This window comes from Durio zibethinus, chromosome 20, assembly GCF_047325235.1.
Source record: "Durio zibethinus cultivar Kanyao isolate XHJ-2024 chromosome 20, ASM4732523v1, whole genome shotgun sequence".
Taxonomy (NCBI): domain Eukaryota; kingdom Viridiplantae; phylum Streptophyta; class Magnoliopsida; order Malvales; family Malvaceae; genus Durio; species Durio zibethinus.
Genome location: NC_143181.1, coordinates 22,745,338 through 22,769,637, shown reverse-complemented (window position 1 = coordinate 22,769,637; position 24,300 = coordinate 22,745,338).

The following is a 24,300-nucleotide window of genomic DNA, read 5'->3' as shown; positions in this document are numbered from 1 at the left end:
ACTTTTTACGGTTCGGGATTTTTGAAAATTTTTTAAGGAAGAGTTCTGTCCCCAAATTTGGTACAGGTGATCCCTGTATTTTTGTTGGTATGCAAAAAAAAAATTCAGCTAAAAACGCAAAGTGGAGAAGATTTTGTGATCGTTTGAAAAAATTGTCTCCATTACAGACACTTTAATGGCTACTGGTAGCAAACCTATAAAATCTCAAATGCTCTTTAAGGGGGTGTGAGTTCTTGAGGTTTGATGAGGGATATGGGGCCAATATAAGGCCAAGTACCAGCACCCATCGCACATCATGTGCGCACACCCCCCGACCCCCAATAGCCGGAACACCCAATGCCGTCGGTTAGGCTCTCCGATGATGCTCCGATGATGGTGCCCCGGGCAAAAACAATACGGCACCAGCACATGTCCGAGCCCAGCATGCTCACCGTGGCTTAAAATCTTAGACTGGGAATGAACTCTGTATGCTTAAACATGGAATGAGCTCCGTATGCTGATGCCAACTCACGAAACAAGGGTGCGGGTGCTCAGCCGACCGGAGAGGCAGAATAAGCAAGTCAGGGATCGACCCGATCCCCCCTGTGTGCTGTCGATCCTGCTGCCACAACCCTCGGTCCGGTCTGATCTTAGACTAGGAATGAACTCCGTATGCATAAGTCAACGCACGAAACGAGCGTACGGGAGCTGAGCCGGCCGAAGAGGCATAATACGCAAGCCGGGGATCACCCCGATCCCCCTCTGCGTGCTGCTAGTCCCGCTGCCACAACCCTCGGTTCAGCTGGAGCTTAGACATGGAATGAACTCCCTATGCCTAAGCCAACCCACGAAATGGGTGTGCGGGCGCTCAGCCGGCTTGAGAGGCAGAATGCGTAAAACGGGGATCGGCCCGGTCCCCCCTGCGTGCTGCTGATCCTACTGTCGCAACCCTTGGTCCAATCCAATCTTAGATTGGTAATGAACTCCGTATGCTTAGACTAGAGATGAACTCCGTATGCCTAAGTCAACCCATAAAACAAGCGTGCGGGCGCTGAGCTGGCCAGAGAGGCATAATGTGCAAGTCGGGGACTAGCCCGATCCCCCTCTGGGTGCTGTCGATCTCGCTGCCGGTCCTGCTGCCACAACACTCAGTCCAGTTGGGGCTTAGACATGGAATGAACTCCGTATGCCTAAGCCAACCCATGAAACAAGCGTGCGGGCACTCAGCCAGCCGGAGAGGCAGAATACGCAAGTCGGGGACCAGCTCGGTCCCCCCTTACATACTACCGATCCTACTGCTGGTCCTGCTACCACAACCCTCGATCCAGTCCAATCTTAGACTGGGAATGAACTCTATATGCTTAGACATGGAATGAACTTCGTATGCCTAAGCCAACCCACAAAACGAGTGTGCAGGTGCTCAGCCGGTCGGAGAGGCAGAATGCACAAGCTGGGGATCGGCCCGGTCCCCCCTACGTGCTGTCAATCCTGTTGTAGAAACCCTTGGTCCGATCTGATCTTAGACTTTGAATGAACTCCGTATGCCTAAGTCAACCCATGAAACGAGCGTGCGGGCGCTGAACCGGTAAGAGAGGCATAATGCGTAAGCCGGGGATCGGTCTGGTACGCCTCTGCGTGCTGTCGATCCCGCTGTGACAACCCTCGGTCTGACTGGGGCTTAGACATCGAATGAACTCCCTATGCTAAGCTGACCCACGAAACGGGCATGCAGGTGCTCAGCCGACCGAAGAGGCAAAATGCGTAAGTCGAGGAACGGCTCGGTCCCCCCCTGCGTGCGGCCGCAAACCTCGGTTTGGTCTAATCTTAGACTGGGAATCAACTTTGTATGCTTAGACTGGGGATGAACTCCGTATGCCTAAGTCAACTCACGAAACGAGGGTGTGGGTGCTCAACCGACCAGAGAGGCAGGATGCGCAAGCCGGGGATCGAACGGGTGGTAAGTGGGTTGAAGCACATCTTCATATTTCTTCCATGCCAATGCCATTTTTATGGCTTGTAAATTCATACAATGGTCCCCTAAGCCTTCATGTGAAGTTTTGTGGCAAGACGACCCGTTTTCTATTTTTCATGATTTTGGAAACTTTTTACGGTTCGAGATTTTTGAAAATTTTTTTACGAAGAGTTCTGTCCCCAAATTTGGTAGAGATGATCCTTGTAGTTTTGTTCGCATGCATAAAACAATTTAGCTAAAAAGTCAAAGTGAGAAGATTTTGTGACCGTTTGAAAAAAATGTCCCAATTTTAGACACTTTAATGGCTACTGGCAGCAAACCTATAAAATCTCAAATGCTCTTTAAGGGGGTGTGAGTTCTCGAGGTTTGATGAGGGACAGGGGGCCAATATAAGGGCCAAGTACCAGCACCCATCGCACATCATGTGCGTACACCCCCCAGCCTCCCCAATCGTCGGAACCCCCAATGTCATCGGTGAGGCTCTCCAACGATGGTGTTTCGGACAAAAAAAATGCAGCACCAGCACATGCCCGAGGCCAGCATGTGCACCGTGGCTCAAACTCTTAGACTGGGAATGAACTCCATATGCTTAGACGTGGAATGAACTCCGTTTGCCTAAGCCAACCCACGAAACGAGCGTGCGGGTGCTTAGCTAGCTGGAGAGGTAGAATGCGTAAGCTAGGGATCAACCCAGTCCCCCCTGTGTGCTGTCGATCCTGCTGCCACAACCTTTGGTCTGGTCCGATCTTAGACTGGGAATGAACTCCGTATGCATAAGTCAACCCATAAAACGAGCGTGCGGGCACTGAGCCAACCAAAGAGGCATAATGCCTAAGACAGGGATCGACCCGATCCCCTCCTGTGTGCTGCCAGTCCTACTGCCACAACCCTCGGTCTGGTTGGGGCTTAGACATGGAATGAACTCCCTATGCCTAAGCCAACCCATGAAACGAGCGTGTGGGAGCTCAACTGATCGGAGAGGCAGAAAGCACAAGTCGGGGATCGGCCCGGTCCCCCCTGCGTGCTGCCGATCTTGCTGCCGTAACCCTCTGTCCAGTCTGATCTTAGACTGGGAATGAACTCCGTATGCTTAGACTGGGGATGAACTATGTATGCCTAAGTCAACCCATGAAATGAACGTGCGGGCGCTCAACCGGCCAGAGAGGCGGAATGCTTAAGTTGGGGATCGACCCAGTCCCCCTTACGTGCTGTCGATCCTGTTGCTGGTCCTGCTGTTGCAACCCTCGGTCCAATCTGATCTTAGACTGGAAATGAACTCCGTATGCTTAGACATGGAATGAACTCCGTATGCCTAAGCCAACCCACGAAACGAACGTGCGGGTGCTCAATCGGGTCGAAGAGGCAGAACGCACAAGCTGGGGATCGACCAGATCCCCCCTATGTGCTGTCTATCCTATTGTCGCAACCCTCGGTCTAGTCCAATCTTAGATTGGGAATGAACTCTGTATGCCTAAGTCAACCCATGAAATGAGCGTGTGGGCGCTGAGCCAGTCGGAGAGGCATAATGCACAAGCCAGGGATCGGCTCGGTCCCTCACTGCATGCTATCGGTCTCGCTGCCTCAACCCTCGCACTAGTTGGGGCTTAGACATTGAATGAACTCCCTATGCCTAAGCCAACCCATGAAAGGGGTGTGCGGGTGCTCAGTCGGTCGGAGACGCAGAATGCGTAAGCTGGGGATCAGCCCGATCCCCCCTACGTGCTGTCGATCCTACTATCGCAACCCCCAGTCCAGTCTGATCTTAGACTGGGAATGAACCCCGTATGCTTAGACTGGAGATGAACTCTATATGCCTAAGTCAACCCACGAAATGAACGTACGGGCGGGCGCTCAGCCGACCAGAGAGGCAGGATGTGCAAGCCGGGGTTCGAACGGGTGGTAGGTGGGTTCAAGCACATCTTCATATTTCTGCCATGCCAATGCCATTTTTATGGCTTGTAAATTCATACAATGGTCCCCTAAGCCTTCCTGTGAAGTTTCATGGCAAGACGACCCGATTTTTATTTTTCACGATATTTGAAAGTTTTTACGGTTTGAGATTTTTTAAAATTTTTTTGGAAAGAGTTTTGTCCCCAAATTTGGTAGAGGTGATCCTTGTATTTCTATTGGCATGCACAAGCAAATTCAGCTAAAACCTCAAAGTGGAGAAGATTTTGTGATCGTTTGAAAAAAGGATACCCATTTCAGACACTTTAATGGCTACTGGTAGCAAACCTATAAAATCTCAAATGCTCTTTAAGGGGGTGTGAGTTCTCGAGGTTTGATAAGGGATAGGGGGCCAATATAAGGGCCAAGTACCAGCACCCATCGCACATCATGTGCGCACACCCCCCGACCCCGCCAATCGCTGTAACCCCCAATCCCGCCGGTTAGGCTCTCCGACGATGCTGCCCTGGGCAAAAAAATGCGACACCAGCACATGCCCGAGCTCAGCATGTGCACCGTGGCTTAAACTCTTAGAATGGGAATGAACTCCGTATGCTTAGACGTGGAAAGAACTCCGTATGCCTAAGCTAACCCACGAAACGAGCGTGCGGGCACTTGGCCGATCGGAGAGGTAGAATGCGTAAGCCAGGGATCGGCCCGGTCTCTCCCTACGTGCTGTCGATCCTGCTGCGGCAACCGTCTGTCCGCTCTAATCTTAGACTGGGAATGAACTCTGTATGCATAAGTCAACCCACGAAATGAGCGTGTGGGCGCTGAGCCGACCGAAGAGGCATAATGCATAAATTGAGGATCAGCCTGATCCCCCTCTACGTTCTGTTGGTCCCGCTGCCATAACCCTCGGTCCGACTGGGGCTTAAACATGGAATGAACTCCCTATGCCTAAGCCAACCCATGAAACGGGCGTGCGGTCACTCAGTCGGCCGAAGAGGTAGAATGCGCAAGCCGGGGATCGGCTCGGTGCCCCATGCGGGCTGCCAATCCTGCTACCGCAACCCTCGGTCCGGTCTGATCTTAGATGACCCATTTTCTATTTTTCATGATTTTTGAAACATTTTACGTTTCAGGATTTTCTAAAATTTTTTTAGAAAGAGTTTTGTCCCCAAATTTGGTAGAGGTGATCCTTGTACTTTTGTTGGCATACACAAAAAAATTCAGCTAAAAACTTGAAGTGGAGAAGATTTTGTGACTGTTTGAAAAAAGTGTCCCCATTTCAGACACTTTAATGTCTACCGGCAGCAAACCTATAAAATCTCAAATGCTCTTTAAAGGGGTGTGAGTTCTCGAGGTTTGATGAAGGATAGGGGGCCAATATAAAGGAAAAGTACTAGCACCCATCGCACATCATGTGCGCACACCCCCGGCCACCCCAATCGTCAGAAACCCCAATGCCTAAGTCAAACTAGGAAACACCAATCTTAGACTGGGAATGAACTCCATTTAGTTAGACTGGGGATGAACTCCATATGTCTAAGTCAACCCACGAAATGAATGTGTGGGCGCTCAGTCGGCCGGAGAGGCATAATGCGCAAGCTGGGGATTAGCCCGATCCCCCACTGCGTGCTGTCGGTCCCGCTGCCACAACCCTCAGTCTGACTGGGGCTTAGACATGGAATGAACTCCCTATGCCTAAGCCAATCCACAAAACAAGTGTGCGGGCGCTCAGTCGGTCGAAGAGGCAGAATGCACAGGTCGAGGATCGACCCGGTCCCTCCTGCGTGCTGCCAGTCCTACTGTTGCAACCCTCGATCCGGTTCGATGATAGACTGGGAATGAACTCCGGATGCTTAGACTAGGGATGAACTCCGTATGCCTAAGTCAACCCATGAAACGAGCATGTGGGCGCTCAGCCGACCGGAGAGGCATAATGCACAAGCCGAGGATCAGCCCGATCCCTCGCTGCGTGCTGTCGGTCCCCTACCACAACCCTCGATCCGGCTAGGGCTTAGACGTGGAATGAACTCCCTATGCCTAAGCCAACCCACAAAACGGGCGTGCGGGCGCTCAGCCTACCAGAGAGGTAGAATGCGCAACCGAGGATCAACCTGGTCCCTTCTGCGAGCTGTCGATCCTGCTATCGTAACCCTCGGTCTGATCTGATCTTAGACTGGGAATGAACTCCATATGCTTAGACTAGGGATGAACTCCGTATGCCTAAGTCAACCCACAAAATGAGCGTGTGGGCACTCAACCGATCGGAGAGGCATAATGCGTAAGCTGGGGATCAGCTCGGTCCCCCGCTGTGTGCTACCGGTCCTGCTGCCAGAACCCTCGGTCTGGCTGGGGCTTAGACTTAGAATGAACTCCCTATGCCTAAGCCAACCCACGAAACGAGCGTGCGGGCGCTCAGCCGGTCGGAGAGACAGAATGCACAAGCCGGGGATCGGCCCAGTCCCTCCTACGTGATGTCGATCTTGTTGCCTGTCCTGCTACCGCAACCTTCGGTTCGGACTGATCATAGAGTGGGAATGAACTCCGTATGCTTAGATATGGAATGAACTCCATATGCCTAAGACAACCGCAAAACGAGCGTGCGGGTGCTTAGCTGGCCGGAGAGGCAGAATGCGCAAGCTGGGGATCGGCTCGGTCCCTCCTATGTGCTATCGATCTTGCTGTCGCAACCCTCGGTCCGGTCTGATCTTAGACTGAGAATGAACTCCGTATGCATAAGTCAACAAATGAAACGAGCGTACGGGGACTGAGCCGATCGAAAAGGCATAATGCGCAAGCCAGGAATCAGCCTCTACGTGCTGTCGGTCATGCCGCCACAACCTTCGATCTGGCTGGGGCTTAGAGATGGAATGAACTCCCTACGCCTAAGCCAACCCACGAAACGGACATCCGGGCACTCAGTCGGCCGGGGAGGTAGAATGCGCAAGCCGGGGATCGGCCTGGTCCCCCCTGCGTGCTGCTGATCTTGCTACCGCAACCTTCGATCTAGTCTGATCTTAGACTGGGAATGAACTCCGTATGGTTAGACTGGGGATGAACTCCATATGCCTAAGTCAACCTACGAAAACGAGCGTGTGGGCACTCAGCCAGTCGGAGAGGCATAATGCGCAAGTCGAGGATCAACCCGATCCCTCGCTGCGTGCTACCGATCTCGCTGCCACAACCCTCGATCCGGCTGGGGCTGAGACATGGAATGAACTCCCTATGACTAAGCCTACCCATGAAACGGGGCGTACGGGCGCTCAGCCTACTAGAGAGGTAGAATGCGCAGGCCGAGGATCAGTCTGGTCCCTCCAGCGTGCTACCGATCCTACTATCGTAGCCCTCGATCTAGTATGATCTTTGACTGGGAATGAACTCCGTATGCTTAGACTCGGAATGAACTCCGTATGCCTAAGTCAACCCATGAAACGAGAGTGCAAGCGTTCAGCCGGCAGGAGAGGTCGGTCGGATAGGCTTAATGCGTAAGCCGAGGATCAGCCCAGTCCCCCTCTGCGTTCTGCCGATCCCACTGTCAGTCCTGCTGCCACAACCCTCGGACCGACTGGGGCTTAGACATAGAATGAACTCCGTATGCCTAAGCCTACCTATGAAACGAGCGTACGGGCGCTCAGTCGACCGAAGAGGCAGAATTCGCAAGTCAGGGAATGGCCTAGTCTGCCCCTGTGTGTTGGCGATCCTGCTGTCACAACCCTCGGTCCGGTCCGACCCGATCTTAGACTGGAAATGAACCCCATATGCTTAAACATGGAATAAACTCTGTATGCCTAAGACAACCCTCGAAACGAGCGTGCGGGCGTTCAGCCAACAGGAGAGGTAGAATGCGCAAGCTGGGGATCGACCCGGTCCCCCCCTGCGTGCTATCGATCCTGCTACCATAACCCTCGGTCCGATCTGATCTTAGACTGGGAATGAACTCCGTATGCCTAAGTCAACCTAAGAAACGAGCGTGCGGGCACTCAGTCGGCTAGAGATGCATAATGCGCAAGCCGGGGATCAGCCTGGTCCCCCTCTACGTGCTGTCGGTCCCACTGCCACAATCCTTGGTCCGACTAGGGCTTAGACATGGAATGAACTCCCTATGCCTAAGCCAACCCATGAAACGGGCATGCGGGCGCTCAATCGGTCGGAGAGGCAAATTGCGTAAGCCGAGGATCAGCCCGGTCCCCCCTGCGTGCTGTCGATCCTGCTGCCACAACCCTCAGTCCGGTCTGATCTTAGAATGAGAATGAACTCCGTTTGTCAAAGTCAACCCATGAAATGAGCGTTCAGGTGCTGAGCCGATCGGAGAGGCATAATACGCAAGCCAAGGATCAGCTCGATCCCCCTCTACGTGCTGCCGATCTCGTCACCACAACCCTCGCTTCGACTGGGGCTTAGAGATGGAATGAACTCCCTACGCCTAAGCCAACCCATGAAACGGGCGTGTGGGCGCTTAGCCGGCCAGAGAGGTAGAATGCGCAAGCCGAGGATCAGCTCGGTCCCTCTGCATGCTATCGATCCTACTGTTGTGACCCTTGGTCCGGTCCGATCTTAGATTAGGAATGAACTTCGTATGCTTAGACTGGGGTTAAACTCCGTATGCCTAAGTCAACCCACGAAATGAGCGTGTGAGCACTTAGTTGGTCGGAGAGTTCAGTTGGAGAGGCATAATGAGCAAGTCGGGGATCAGCTCGGTCCCCCTCTGTGCGCTGCCGATCCCGCTGCCGGTCCTGCTGCCACAACCCTCGATCCGACTGGGGCTTGGACATAGAATGAACTCTGTATGCCTAAGCCAACCCACGAAATGAGCGTGTGGGTGCTCAACCAGCCGGAGAGGCAGAATGCGCAAGTCGGGGATCAGCCCAATCCCTCCCTGCATGCTATCGATCCTACTGCTGGTTCTACTGTCGCAACCTTTGATCTGGTCTGATCTTAGACTGACAATGAACTCCGTATGCTTAGACAGGGAATGAACTCGGTATGCCTAAGCCAACCCATGAAATGAGCATGCGGGCGCTTAACCGACCGGAGAGGCAGAATGCGCAAGCTGGGGATCGGCCCGGTCCCCCCTGTTTGCTATCGATCCTGCTGCCGCAACCCTCAATTCAGTTTGATCTTAGACTGGGACTAAACTCCGTATGCCTAAGTCAACCCACGAAACCAGCGTACGGGTGCTGAGCCGGTCGGAAAGGCATAATACGCAAGTGGGGGATCGGCCCGATCCCCCTCTGTGTATTGCTGGACCCGCTGCCATAACCCTCGATCCAACTAGGGCTTAGACATGGAATGAACTCCCTATGCCTAAGCCAACCCACGAAACGGGCGTGCGGGCGCTCAGCCGATCGGAGAGGCAGAATGCGCAAGCCAGGGATCGGCCCGATCCCCCTCTGCATGTTGTCGGACCCGCTGCCACCACCCTCGGTCCGACTGGGGCTTAGACATGGAATGAACTCCCTATGCCTAAGCCAACCCACGAAACGGACGTGCGGGCTCTCAGCCGACCGTAGAGGCAAAATGCACAAGCCGGGGATCAGGCCGATCCCTCCTGCGTGCTACCGATCCTGCTGTCGCAACCCTCGATCTGGTTTGATCTTAGATTGGGAGTGAACTCCATATGCTTAGACTGGGGATGAACTCCGTATGCCTAAGTCAACCCATAAAACGAGCGTACGGGCGCTCAGCCGACTGGAAAGGCCGACCGAAGAGGTAGAATGTGCAAGCTAGGGATCAACCCGGACCCCCTGCGTGCTGCCGATCCTGCTACTGGTCCTGCTGCAGTAACCCTCGGTCCGGTCTGATCTTAGATTGGGAATGAACTCTGTATGCTTAGACATGGAATGAACTCCGTATGCCTAAGCCAACCCATGAAACGAGTGTGCGGGCGCTCAGTCGATCGAAGAGGTAGAATGAGTAAGTTGGGGACCGACCCGATCCCCCCTACGTGCTGCTGATCCTGCTGCCACAACCCTCGGTCTGGTCCAATCTTAGACTAGGAATGAACTCCGTATGCCTAAATCAACCCATGAAATGAGCGTTCGGGCGCTGAGCAAGTCGAAGAGGCATAAAACGCAAGCCGGGGATCAACCCGACCCCTCTCTGCGTGCTACCGATCTCACTGCCACAATCTTCAATCTGGCTGGGGCTTAGACATGGAATGAACTCCCTATGCCTAAGCCAATGCACGAAACGGGCATGCGGGTGCTCAACCGGCCAGAAAGGTAGAATGCGCAAGCCGAGGATCGGTTCAGTCCCCTCTGCGTGCTGTCGATCCTGTTGCCCCAACCCTCAGTCTGATCTGATCTTAGAATGGAAATGAACTCTATATGATTAGACTGGGGATGAACTCTGTATGCCTAAGTCAACCCACGAAAAGAGCGTGCGGACACTCAGCCGACGAGAGAAAAAGGATGCGCAAGCCGGGGATCGAACGGGTGGTAGGTCGGTTCCAACACATCTTCATATTTTTGCCATGCCAATGCCATTTTTGTGGCTTGTAAATTCATGCAATGGTCCCCTACGCCTTCATGTGAAGTTTCGTGGCAAGACGACCCGTTTTCTATTTTTCATGATTTTTGAAACTTTTTGCGGTTTGAGATTTTTTAAAATTTTTTTAGAAAGATTTTTGTCCCCAAATTTGGTATAGGTGATCCTTATATTTTTGTTGGCATGCACAAAAAGATTCAGCTAAAAACTCGAAATGGAGAAGATTTTGTGACCGTTTGAAAAAAGTGTCCCCATTTTAAACACTTTAATGGCTACTGGCAGCAAACCCATAGAATCTCAAATGCTCTTTAAGGGGGCATGAGTTCTCGAGGTTTGATGAGGGATAGGGGGCCAATATAAGGGCCAAGTACCATCACCCATCACACATCATGTGCGCACACCCCCCAGCCCCCCCAATCGTCGGAACCCCCAATGCCGCCGGTTAGGCTCTCCAACGATGCTCCGACGATGGTGCCTCGGGCGAAAAGAATGTAGCACCAGCACATGCCTGAGCCCATAATGTGTACCACGGCTCAAACTCTTAGACTGGGAATGAACTCCGTATGCTTAAGCCAACCCACGAAACGAGCGTGCGAGCGCTCAGCCGACTGGAGAGGCAGAATGTGCAAGCCGGGGATCAGCCTGATCCCTCTTTGCATGCTGTCGGTCCTGTTGCCATAACCCTCGATCCGGTTGGGGCTTAGACATGGAATGAACTCCCTATGCCTAAGCCAACCCATGAAATGGGTGTGCGGCCGCTCAGCCTGTTGGAGAGGCAGAAAGCGTAAGCCGAAGATCGGCCCGATCCCCCCTATGTGCTACTGATCCTACTACCGCAACCCTTAGTCGGTTAGATATTAGACTGGGAATGAACTCCATGTGCTTAGACTGGGGATGAACTTCGTATGCCTAATTCAGCCCACGAAACGAGTGTGTGGGCACTCAGCCAGCTGGAGAGGCTGGTCGAAGTGGCAGAATGCGCAAGCCGAGGATCGGCCCGGTCCCTCCCTGCGTGCTGTTGATCTTGCTGCTGGTCCTACTGTCGTAACCCTCGATCCGATCCAATCTTAGACTGGGAATGAACTCCGTATGCTTAGACATGGAATGAACTCTGTATGCCTAATCCAACCCACCGAACGAGCATGCGGGCGCTCAGCAAGCCGGAGAGGCAGAATGCGCAAGCCAAGGATCCACCCGATCCCCCCCTGCGTGCTGTCAATCCAAGTGCCGCAACCCTTAGTTTGGTCCAATCTTAGACTGGGAATGAACTCCGTATGCCTAAGTCAACCCACGAAACGACCGTTCGGGCGTTGAGCCGACTGGAGAGGCATAATGCGCAAGTCGAGGATTGGCTCGATCACCCTCTGTGTGCTACCGGTCTCACTGCCACAACCCTCGGTCTAGCTAAGGCTTAGACATGGAATGAACTCCCTATGCCTAAGCCAACCCACGAAATGGGCGTGCGGGTGCTCAGCGGCTGGAGAGGTAGAATGCGCAAGCCGGGGATCGATCCGGTCCCCCTCTGCGTGCTGCCAGTCCCATTGCCACAACCCTCGGTCCGGCTGGGGCTTAGACATGGAATGAACTCCCTATACTTAAGCCAACCCATGAAATGGGCATGTGGGCGCTCAGCTGGCCAGAGAGGCAAAATGCGCAAGCCGGGGATCGGCTCGGTCCCCACTACGTGCTACCGATCCTATTGCAGCAACCCTCCGTCCGGTTAGATCTTAGACTGGGAATGAACTCTGTATGCTTAGACTGGGGTTGAACTTCATATGCCTAAGTCAACACATGAAATGAGCGTGCAGGCGCTCAGCCGGTCGAATAGGCCGATCGAAGAGGCAGAATGCACAAGTCGGGGATCGGCCTGGTCGCCCCTTGCATGCTGCCGATCCTGCTGCCGATCCTACTGCTGCAACCCTCGATCTGGTCCGATCTTAGACTGGGAATGAACTTCGTATGCTTAGACATTGAATGAACTCTGTATGCCTAAGCCAACCCACGAAACGAGCGTGTGGGCACTCAGCCAGTCGGAGAGGCAGAATGCACAAGTTGGGGACCGACCCGATCTCATCTTGCGTGCTATCAATCCTACTACTGCAACCCTCGGTCCGGTCCGATCTTAGACTGGGAATGAACTCCGTATGCCTAAGTCAACCCACGAAATGAGCATTCGGCCGCTGAGTCAGCCGGAGAGGCATAATGCATAAGCTAGGGATCGACCCGGTCCCCCTCTGTGTGCTGCCGGTCTTGTTACCATAATCCTCGGTCCGGCTGGGGCTTAGACATGAAATCAACTCTGTATGCCTAAGCCAACCCACGAAACGAGTGTGCGGGCGCTTAGACGACTGGAGAGGTAGAATGCGCAAGTCGGGGATCAGTCCGATCCCCCTCTGCGTGCTGTCAGTCCCACTGCCACAACCCTAGGACCGGCTGGGGCTTAGACTTGGAATGAACTCCCTATTCCTAAGCCGACCCACAAAACGGGCGTGCGGACGCTCAGTCGACCCGAGAGGCAGAATGTACAAGCTGGGGATCAGCCCGATCCCTCCTGCGTGCTGTTGATCCTGCTACCGCAACCCTCGATCCAGCTCGATCTTAGACTGGGAATGAACTCCATATGCTTAGACTGGGGATGAACTCTGTATCCCTAAGTCAACCCACGAAATGAGCATGCGGCCGCCCAAGCGGTCGGAGAGGCCAACCAGAGAGGCCAGCCAGAGAGGTAGAATGCGCAAGCCAGGGATCGACCCGGTCCCCCCTACGTGATGCAGATCCTACTGTTGTAACCCTCGATCCAATCTGATCTAAGACTGGGAATGAACTCCGTATGCTTAGACATGGAATGAACTCTGTATGCCTAAGCCAACCCACGAAATGAGCGTGTGGGCGCTCAGTCGACCGAAAAGGCAGAATGCACAAGCCAGGGATCGACCCGATCACCCCTGCGTGCTACCGATCCTACTACTGTAACCCTCGATCCGGTCTAATCTTAGACTGGGAATCACCTCTATATGCTTAGACTGGGGATGAACTCCGTATGCCTAGGTCAACCCACAAAACGAGCGTTGGGCGCTTGACGGACCAGAGAGGCAGGATGCGCAAGCCGAGGATCGAACGGGTGGTTGGTGGGTTCAAGCACATCTTCATATTTCTGCCATGCCAATGCCATTTTTATGGCTTGTAAATTCATACAACGTTCCTCTAAGCCTTCATGTGAAGTTTCATGGCAAGACGACCCGTTTTCTATTTTTTGTGATTTTTGAAACTTTTTGCGGTTCGAGATTTTTTAAAATTTTTTTAGAAAGAGGTTTGTCCCCAAATTTGGTAGAGGTGATCCCTGTATTTTTGTTGGCATGCACAAAACAATTCAGCTAAAAACTCAAAGTGGAGAAGATTTTGTGATCGTTTGAAAAAAGTGCCCCCATTTCAGACACTTTAATGGCTACTGGCAGCAAACCTATAAAATCTCAAATGCTCTTTAAGGGGGTGTGAGTTCCAAAGGTTTGATGAGCGATAAGGGGCCAATATAAGGGCCAAGTACCAGCACCCATCACACATCATGTGCGCACACCCCCCGGCCACCCCAATGGCCGAAACCCCCAATGCCACCGGTTAGGCACTCTGATGAAGGTTTGATGCTCCAGTGATGGTGCCCCGAGAAAAAAAATACGGCACTAGCACATGCCCGAGTGCAGCATGTGCACCGTGGTTTAAAATCTTAGACTGGGAATGAACTTCGTACGTTTAGACATGGAATGAACTCCGTATGCCTAAGCCAACCCATGAAATGAGCGTGCGGGCACTCAGCCGGCCGGAGAGGTAGAATACGCAAGCCGGGGATCGACCCGGTCCCTCTCTGTGTGTTGTCGGTCCCGTTGCCATAACTTTCTGTCCGGCTAGGTCTTAGACACAGAATGAACTCCCTATGCCTAAGCCAACCCACGAAACGGCCGTGAGGACGCTCAGCCGATCGGAGAGGAATAATGCGCAAGTCGGGGATCGACCCGGTCCCTCTCTACGTGCTGCCGGTCCCGCTGCCATAACCCTCGGTCCGACTAGGGCTTAGACATGGAATGAACTCCCTATGCCTAAATGAACCCACGAAACGGGTGTGCGGGCGCTCAGTCTGTCGGAGAGGCAGAATGCGCAAGCCGAGGATCGGCTCGATCCCCCCTGCGTGCTGTCGCTTTGCTACCGTAACCCTTGGTCCGGTCTAATCTTAGATTGGGAATGAACTCTGTATGCTTAGATTGGGGATGAACTCCATACGCCTAAGTCAACCCACGAAACGAGCGTACGGGCGCTCAGTCGACCAGAGAGGCAGGATGCGCAAGCCGGGGATCGAACGAGTGGTAGGTGGGTTCAAGCACATCTTCATATTTCTGCCATGCCAATGCCATTTTTGTGGCTTGTAAATTCATACAATGGTCCCCTAAGCCTTCATATGAAGTTTCGTGCCAAGACGACCCGTTTTCTACTTTTCATGATTTTGGAAATTTTTTGCGGTTCAAGATTTTTTAAAATTTTTTTAGAAAGAGTTTTATTCCGAAAATTGGTAGAGGTGATCCTTGTATTTTTTTTGGCATGCACAAAAAACTTCAGCTAAAAACTCAAAGTGGAGAAGATTTTGTGATCTTTTGAAAAAAGTGTCCCCATTTCAGACACTTTAATGGCTACAGGCAGCAAACCTATAAAATCTCAAATGCTCTTTAAAGGGGTGTGAGTTCTTGAGGTTTGATGAGGGATAGGAGGCCAATATAAGGGCCAAGTAACAGCACCCATCACACATCATGTGCGCACACCCCCCCGGCCACCCCAATGGTCGGAACCCCCAATGCCACCGGTTAGGCTCTCTGACGATGCTTCGGCGATGGTGCCCTGAGCAAAAAAAATGTGGCACCAGCACATGCCCGAGCCCAGCATGTGTACCGTGACTCAAAATCTTAGACTGGGAATGAACTCCGTATGCTTAGACATGGATTCAACTCCGTATGCCTAAGCCAACCCATGAAATGAGCGTGCGGGTGCTCAGCCAGTCGGAGAGGCAGAATGCACAAGTCGGGGATCAGCCCGATCCCCCTTGCGTGTTGTCGATCCTGCTATCACAACCCTTAGTATGATTCGATCTTAGACTAGGAATGAACTCTGTATGCATAAGTCAACCCATGAAACGAGCGTGCGGACGCTGAGACAGTCGAAGAGGCATAATACGCAAGCCGGGGATCGGCCCGGTCCCCCTCTGCGTGCTACTAGTCTCTCTGCCACAACCCTCAGTCTTGTTGGGGCTTAGACATGGACTAAACTCCCTATGCCTAAGCCAACCCATGAAACGGGCGTACGGGTGTTCAAAGGCCGGAGAGGCAGAATGCGCAAGCCGAGGATTGACCTGGTCCCCCCTGCATGCTATCGATCCTACTGCAGCAACCCTCGGTCCAGTCCTATCTTAGACTAGGAATGAACTCTGTATGCCTAAGTCAACCCACGAAATGAGCGTTCAGTCGTTGAGTCGACCGGAGAGGCATAATGCGCAAGTCGGGATCGACCCAGTCCCCCTCTGTGTGCTGCCTGTCCTGTTGCCATAACCCTCGGTCCGGCTGGGATTAGACATGGAATGAACTCTGTATGCCTAAGCCAAGCGACGAAACAAGTGTGCGGGTGCTTAGCTGACCGAGAGGTAGAATACACAAGCCGAGGATCGGCCTGATCCCCCTCTACGTGCTGTCAGTCCCGCTGCCACTACCCTCGATCCGGTTGGGGCTTAGATATCAAATGAACTCCCTATGCCTAAGCCAACCCACGAAACGGGCGTACGGGTGCTCAGTCGGTCGGAGAGGCAGAATGAGCAAGCCGGGGATCGGCCCGATCCCCCCTACGTGCTGCCGATCCTACTGTCGCAACCCTCGGTCCGGTTCGATCTTAGATTGAGTATGAACTCCGTATGCTTAGACTGGGGATGAACTCTGTATGCCTCAGTCAACCCATGAAATGAGCGTGCGGTCGCTCAACCGACCAAAGAGGCTGGCCGGAGAGACAGAATGCACAAGCTGAGGATCGACCCGGTCCCCCTTGCGTGATGCAGATCCTGCTACTGGTCCTACTACCGCCACCCTCGGTCCGATCCGATCTTAGACTGGGAATGAACTCCGTATGCTTATACATGGAATGAACTCTGTATGCCTAAGCCAACCCACGAAACGAACGTGCGGGCACTCTACCGACCGAAGAGGTAGAATGCACAAGCCAGGGATCAGTCTGGTCCCCCCTGCATGCTGTCGATCCTGCTGCCGTAACCCTCGGTCCAGTCCGATCTTAGACTGGGAATGAACTCCGTATGCTTAGACTGGGGATGAACTCTGTATGCCTAAGTCAACCCACGAAATGAGCATGCGGGTGCTTAGCCGACCAGAGAGGCAGGATGTGCAAGCCTAGGATCGAACGTGTGGTTGGTGGGCTGAAGCACATCTTCATATTTCTGCCATGCCAATGCCATTTTTATGGCTTGTAAATTCATAAAATGTTCCCCTAAGCCTTCATGTGAAGTTTCGTGGCAAGGCGACCCGTTTTCTATTTTTCATGATTTTTGAAACTTTTTACGGTTCGAGATATTTTAAAATTTTTTTAGAAAGAGGTTTGCCCCCAAATTTGGTAGAGGTGATCCTTGTATTTTTGTTGGCATGCACAAAACAATTCAGTTAAAAACTCGAAGTGGAGAAGATTTTGTGATCGTTTGAAAAAAGTGTGCCTATTTTAGACACTTTAATGGCTACTGGCAGCAAACCTATAAAATCTCAAATGCTCTTTAAGGGGGTGTGAGTTCTAGAGGTTTGATGAGCGATAGGGGGCCAATATAAGGGCCAAGCACCCACACCCATCACTCATCAAGTGCGCACACCCCCTGGCCCCTACAATCATCGGAACCCCCAATGCCGCCAGTTAGGCTCTTCGATGATGCTCCGACGATGGTGCCCTAGGCGAAAAAAATACAGCACTAGCACATGCCTGAGCCTAGCATGTGCACCGTGGCTCAAAATCTTATACTGGGAATGAACTCCGTACGCTTAGACATAGAATGAACTCCGTATGCCTAAGCCAACCCATGAAACGAGCTTACGGGCGCTCAGCCGACCGGAGAGGTAGAATGTGCAAGCCGAGGATCGACCCGGTCCCCCTCTGTGTGCTACCGGTCCCACTACCACAACCCTCGGTTCGGCTGGGGCTTAGACATAGAATGAACTCCCTATGCCTAAGCCAACCCATGAAACGGGCGTGGGGGCGCTCAACCGACCGGAGAGGCATAATGCGCAAGCCGGGGATCAACCCGATCCCCCTCTACGTGCTACCGGTCCCGCTGCCACAACCCTCGGTCCGACTGGGACTTAGAAATGGAATGAACTCCCTATGCCTAAGCGAACCCACGAAACGGGCATGCGGGCGCTTAGTTGGCCGGAGAGGCAGAATGCGCAAGCCAGGGATCGACTCGGTCCCCCTACGTGCTGTCGTTCCTTCTGTCGTAACCCTCGGTCCAATCCGATCTTAGACTAAGAATGAACTTCGTATGCTTAGACTGGGGATGAACTCCGTATGCCTAAGTCAACCCACGAAACGAGCATACGGGCGCTCAGTCAACCAGAGAGGTAGGATGCGCAAGCCAGGGATCGAACGGGTGGTAGGTGGGTTCAAGCACATCTTCATATTTCTTCCATGCCAATGCCATTTTTGTGGCTTGTAAATTCATACAACGGTCCCCTAAGCCTTCATGTGAAGTTTCGTGCCAAGACGACCTGTTTTCTATTTTTCATGATTTTGGAAACTTTTTACGGTTCGGAATTTTTTAAAATTTTTTTCGAAAGAGTTTTGTCCCAAAATTTGGTAGAGGTGATCCTTGTATTTTTGTTGGCATGCACAAAAAACTTTAGCTAAAAACTCAAAGTGGAGAAGATTTTGTGACCCTTTGAAAAAAGTGTCCCCATTTTAGACACTTTAATGGCTACTGGAAGCAAACCTATAAAATCTCAAATGATCTTTAAGGGGGTGTGAGTTCTCGAGGTTTGAGGGGAATAGGGGGCCAATATAAGGGCCAAGTACCAGCACCCATCGCACATCATGTGCGCACACCCCTCCGGCCACCCCAAAGGTTGGAACCCCTAATGCTGCCGGTTAGGCTCTCCAGAGATGCTCCGACGATGGTGCCCCGAGCGAAAAAAATGTGGCACCAGCACATGCTCGAGCCCAGCATGTGCACCGTGGCTCAAAATCTTAGACTGGGAATGAACTCTGTATGCTTAGACATGGATTGAACTCCGTATGCCTAAGCCAACCCACGAAATGAGCGTGCGGGTGCTCAGCCAGCCGGAGAGGTAGAATGCACAAGCTGGGGATTGGCCCGGTCCCCCCTACGTGCTGTCCATCTTGCTATCGCAACCCTTGGTCCGGTTCGATCTTAGACTAGGAATGAACTTCGTATGCATAAGTCAACCCACAAAATGAGCGTGCCGACACTGAGCCAGTCGAAGAGGCATAATGCGCAAGCCGGGGATCGGCCCGGTCCCCCTCTGCATGCTACTGGTCCCATTGCAACTACCCTCAGTCCGGCTGGGGCTTAGACATGGAATGAACTCCTTATGCCTAAGCCAACCTATGAAATAGGAGTGCGGGCGCTCAGTCGGCCGGAGAGGTGGAATGCTCAAGCCCGGGATTAGCATGGTCCCCCCTGCGTGCTACAGATCCTACTGCCGCAACCCTCAGTCCGATCCGATCTCATACTGGGAATGAACTCCGTATGCTTAGACTAGGGATGAACTCCGTATGCCTAAGTCAACCCACGAAAGGAGCGTGTGGGTGCTCAGCTAACCGGAGAGGCCGATCGGAGAGGCACAATGAGCAAGTCGGGGATCAACCCGGTCCCCTCTACGTAATGCTGATCCTGCTACCGGTCCTGCTGTCGCACCCCTCGATCTGGATGGGGCTTAGACTAGGAATGAACTCCGTATGCTTAGACAGGGAATGAACTCCGTATGCCTAAGCCAACCCATGAAATGAGCGTGCGGGCGCTCAGTCAATCGGAGAGGCAGAATGCACAAGTCGGGGACCGGCTTGGTGCTCCCCTGCATGCTGTCGATCCTGCTGGTGCAACCCTCGGTCCGATCTGATCTTAGATTGGGAATGAACTTCGTATGCCTAAGTGAACCCACAAAACGAGTATTCAAGCGCTGAGCTGGTCGGAAAGGCATAATGTGCAAGTCGGGGATCGGCTCGATCCCACTCTGCGTGCTGTCGGTCTCGCTACCACAACCCTCGGTCCAGTTGGGGCCTAGACATGGAATGAACTCCCTATGCCTAAGCCAACCCATGGAACGGGCGTGTGGGCACTCAATCGATCGGAGAGGCAGAATGCGCAAGTCGAGGAACGGCTTAGTCCCCCCTGCGTGCTGCCGATCCTATTGTTGCAACCCTCGGTCCGTTCGATCTTACACTAGGAATGAACTTTGTATGCTTAGACCGGGTATGAACTCCATATGCCTAAGTCAACCAATGAAATGAGCGTACGGATGCTCAGCCGACCAGAGAGGCAGGAAGCACAAGCCGGGGATCGAACGGGTGGTAGGTGGGTTCAAGCACATCTTCATATTTCTACCATGCCAATGCCATTTTTATGGCTTGTAAATTCATACAATGGTCCCCCAAGCCTTCATATGATGTTTCCTGGCAACACGACCCATTTTTTATTTTTCACGATTTTCTAAACTTTTTGTGATTCGGGATTTTTTAAAATTTTTTTAGAAAGAGTTTTGTCCCCAAATTTGGTAGAGGTGATCCATGTATTTTTTTTGGTATGCACAAAAAAATTCAGCTAGAAACTCGAAGTGGAGAAGATTTTGTGATCGTTTGAAAAAAGTGTGCCTATTTTAGACACTTTAATGGCTACTGGCAGCAAACCTATAAAATCTCAAATGCTCTTTAAGGGGGTGTGAGTTCTAGAGGTTTGATGAGCGATAGGGGGCCAATATAAGGGCCAAGCACCCACACCCATCACTCATCAAGTGCGCACACCCCCTGGCCCCTACAATCATCGGAACCCCCAATGCCGCCAGTTAGGCTCTTCGATGATGCTCCGACGATGGTGCCCTAGGCGAAAAAAATACAGCTCTAGCACATGCCTGAGCCCAGCATGTGCACCGTGGCTCAAAATCTTATACTGGGGATGAACTCCGTACGCTTAGACATAGAATGAACTCCGTATGCCTAAGCCAACCCATGAAACGAGCTTACGGGCGCTCAGCCGACCGGAGAGGTAGAATGTGCAAGCCGAGGATCGACCCGGTCCCCCTCTGTGTGCTACCGATCCCACTACCACAACCCTCGGTTCGGCTGGGTCTTAGACATAGAATGAACTCCCTATGCCTAAGCCAACCCATGAAACGGGCGTGGGGGCGCTCAACCGACCGGAGAGGCATAATGCGCAAGCCGGGGATCAACCCGATCCCCCTCTACGTGCTACCGGTCCCGCTGCCACAACCCTCGGTCCGACTGGGACTTAGAAATGGAATGAACTCCCTATGCCTAAGCGAACCCACGAAACGGGCATGCGGGCGCTTAGTTGGCCGGAGAGGCAGAATGCGCAAGCCAGGGATCGACTCGGTCCCCCTACGTGCTGTCGTTCCTTCTGTCGTAACCCTCGGTCCAATCCGATCCTAGACTGAGAATGAACTTCGTATGCTTAGACTGGGGATGAACTCCGTATGCCTAAGTCAACCCACGAAACGAGCATACGGGCGCTCAGTCAACCAGAGAGGTAGGATGCGCAAGCCAGGGATCGAACGGGTGGTAGGTGGGTTCAAGCACATCTTCATATTTCTTCCATGCCAATGCCATTTTTGTGGCTTGTAAATTCATACAACGGTCCCCTAAGCCTTCATGTGAAGTTTCGTGCCAAGACGACCTGTTTTCTATTTTTCATGATTTTGGAAACTTTTTACGGTTCGGGATTTTTTAAAATTTTTTTCGAAAGAGTTTTGTCCCAAAATTTGGTAGAGGTGATCCTTGTATTTTTGTTGGCATGCACAAAAAACTTTAGCTAAAAACTCAAAGTGGAGAAGATTTTGTGACCCTTTGAAAAAAGTGTCCCCATTTTAGACACTTTAATGGCTACTGGAAGCAAACCTATAAAATCTCAAATGATCTTTAAGGGGGTGTGAGTTCTCGAGGTTTGAGGGGAATAGGGGGCCAATATAAGGGCCAAGTACCAGCACCCATCGCACATCATGTGCGCACACCCCTCCGGCCACCCCAAAGGTTGGAACCCCTAATGCTGTCGGTTAGGCTCTCCAGAGATGCTCCGACGATGGTGCCCCGAGCGAAAAAAATGTGGCACCAGCACATGCTCGAGCCCAGCATGTGCACCGTGGCTCAAAATCTTAGACTGGGAATGAACTCTGTATGCTTAGACATGGATTGAACTCCGTATGCCTAAGCCAACCCACGAAATGAGCGTGCGGGTGCTCAGCCAGCCGGAGAGGTAGAATGCACAAGCTGGGGATTGGCCCGGTCCCCCCTACGTGCTGTCCATCTTGCTATCGCAACCCTTGGTCCGGTTCGATCTTAGACTAGGAATGAACTTCGTATGCATAAGTCAACCCACAAAATGAGCGTGCCGACACTGAGCCAGTCGAAGAGGCATAATGCGCAAGCCGGGGATCGGCCCGGTCCCCCTCTGCATGCTACTGGTCCCATTGCAACTACCCTCAGTCCGGCTGGGGCTTAGACATGGAATGAACTCCTTATGCCTAAGCCAACCTATGAAACAGGAGTGCGGGCGCTCAGTCGGCCGGAGAGGTGGAATGCTCAAGCCCGGGATTAGCATGGTCCCCCCTGCGTGCTACAGATCCTACTGCCGCAACCCTCAGTCCGATCCGATCTCATACTGGGAATGAACTCCGTATGCTTAGACTAGGGATGAACTCCGTATGCCTAAGTCAACCCACGAAAGGAGCGTGTGGGTGCTCAGCTAACCGGAGAGGCCGATCGGAGAGGCACAATGAGCAAGTCGGGGATCAACCCGGTCCCCCTCTACGTAATGCTGATCCTGCTACCGGTCCTGCTGTCGCACCCCTCGATCTGGATGGGGCTTAGACTAGGAATGAACTCCGTATGCTTAGACAGGGAATGAACTCCGTATGCCTAAGCCAACCCATGAAATGAGCGTGCGGGCGCTCAGTCAATCGGAGAGGCAGAATGCACAAGTCGGGGACCGGCTTGGTGCTCCCCTGCATGCTGTCGATCCTGCTGGTGCAACCCTCGGTCCGATCTGATCTTAGATTGGGAATGAACTTCGTATGCCTAAGTGAACCCACAAAACGAGTATTCAAGCGCTGAGCTGGTCGGAAAGGCATAATGTGCAAGTCGGGGATCGGCTCGATCCCACTCTGCGTGCTGTCGGTCTCGCTACCACAACCCTCGGTCCAGTTGGGGCCTAGACATGGAATGAACTCCCTATGCCTAAGCCAACCCATGGAACGGGCGTGTGGGCACTCAATCGATCGGAGAGGCAGAATGCGCAAGTCGAGGAACGGCTTAGTCCCCCCTGCGTGCTGCCGATCCTATTGTTGCAACCCTCGGTCCGTTCGATCTTACACTAGGAATGAACTTTGTATGCTTAGACCGGGTATGAACTCCATATGCCTAAGTCAACCAATGAAATGAGCGTACGGATGCTCAGCCGACCAGAGAGGCAGGAAGCACAAGCCGGGGATCGAACGGGTGGTAGGTGGGTTCAAGCACATCTTCATATTTCTACCATGCCAATGCCATTTTTATGGCTTGTAAATTCATACAATGGTCCCCCAAGCCTTCATATGATGTTTCCTGGCAACACGACCCATTTTTTATTTTTCACGATTTTCTAAACTTTTTGTGATTCGGGATTTTTTAAAATTTTTTTAGAAAGAGTTTTGTCCCCAAATTTGGTAGAGGTGATCCATGTATTTTTTTTGGTATGCACAAAAAAATTCAGCTAGAAACTCGAAGTGGAGAAGATTTTGTGATCGTTTAAAAAAAGTGTCCCCATTTCTGACACTTTAATGGCTACTGGCAGCAAACCTATAAAATCTTAAATGCTCTTTAAGGGGATGTGAGTTCTCAAGGTTTGATGAGGGATAGGTGGCCAATATAAAGGCCAAGTACCAGCACCCATCGCACATCATGTGCACACACCCTTCGACGCCCCCAATCACCGGAACCCCCAATGCCGTCGGTTAGGCTCTCTGACGATGCTCCGAGAATGGTGCCCCGGGCGAAAAAAATGCAGCACCAGCACATGCCCCAGCCCAGTATGTGGACCGTGGCTCAAACTCTTACACTGGGAAGGAACTCCATATGCTTAGACATGGAATGAACTCCGTATGCCTAAGCCAACCCATGAAACGAGCGTGCGGGCGCCCAGCCGGTCGGAGAGGCAGAATGCACAAGTCAGGGATCGACTCGGTCCCCTTCTACGTGCTACCACAAACTTTGGTCCAGTATGATCTTAGACTGGGAATGAACTCCATATGCTTAGACTGGGGATGAAGTCCGTATGCCTAAGTCAACTCACAAAACGAGCGTGTGGGTGCTCAGCCAGCTAGAGAGGCCGGTCGGGAAGGCATAATGCGCAAGTCAAGGATCAATCCGGTCCCCCTCTGCCTGCTGTCGATCCTGCTGCCGGTCCTACTGCCACAACCCTCGGTTCGGCTGGCGCTTAGACATGGAATGAACTCCGTATGCCTAAGCCAACCCACGAAACGAGCGTGCAGGCGCTCAGCCGATCAGAGAGGTAGAATGCGCAAGCCGGGGACCATCCGATCCCCCCTGCGTGCTATCGATAGTGCTGCCGCAACACTCAGTCTAGTCTGATCTTAGACTGGGTATAAACTCCGTATGTCTAAGTCAACCCATGAAATGAGCATTCGGGCACTGAGCCAGCCGGAGAG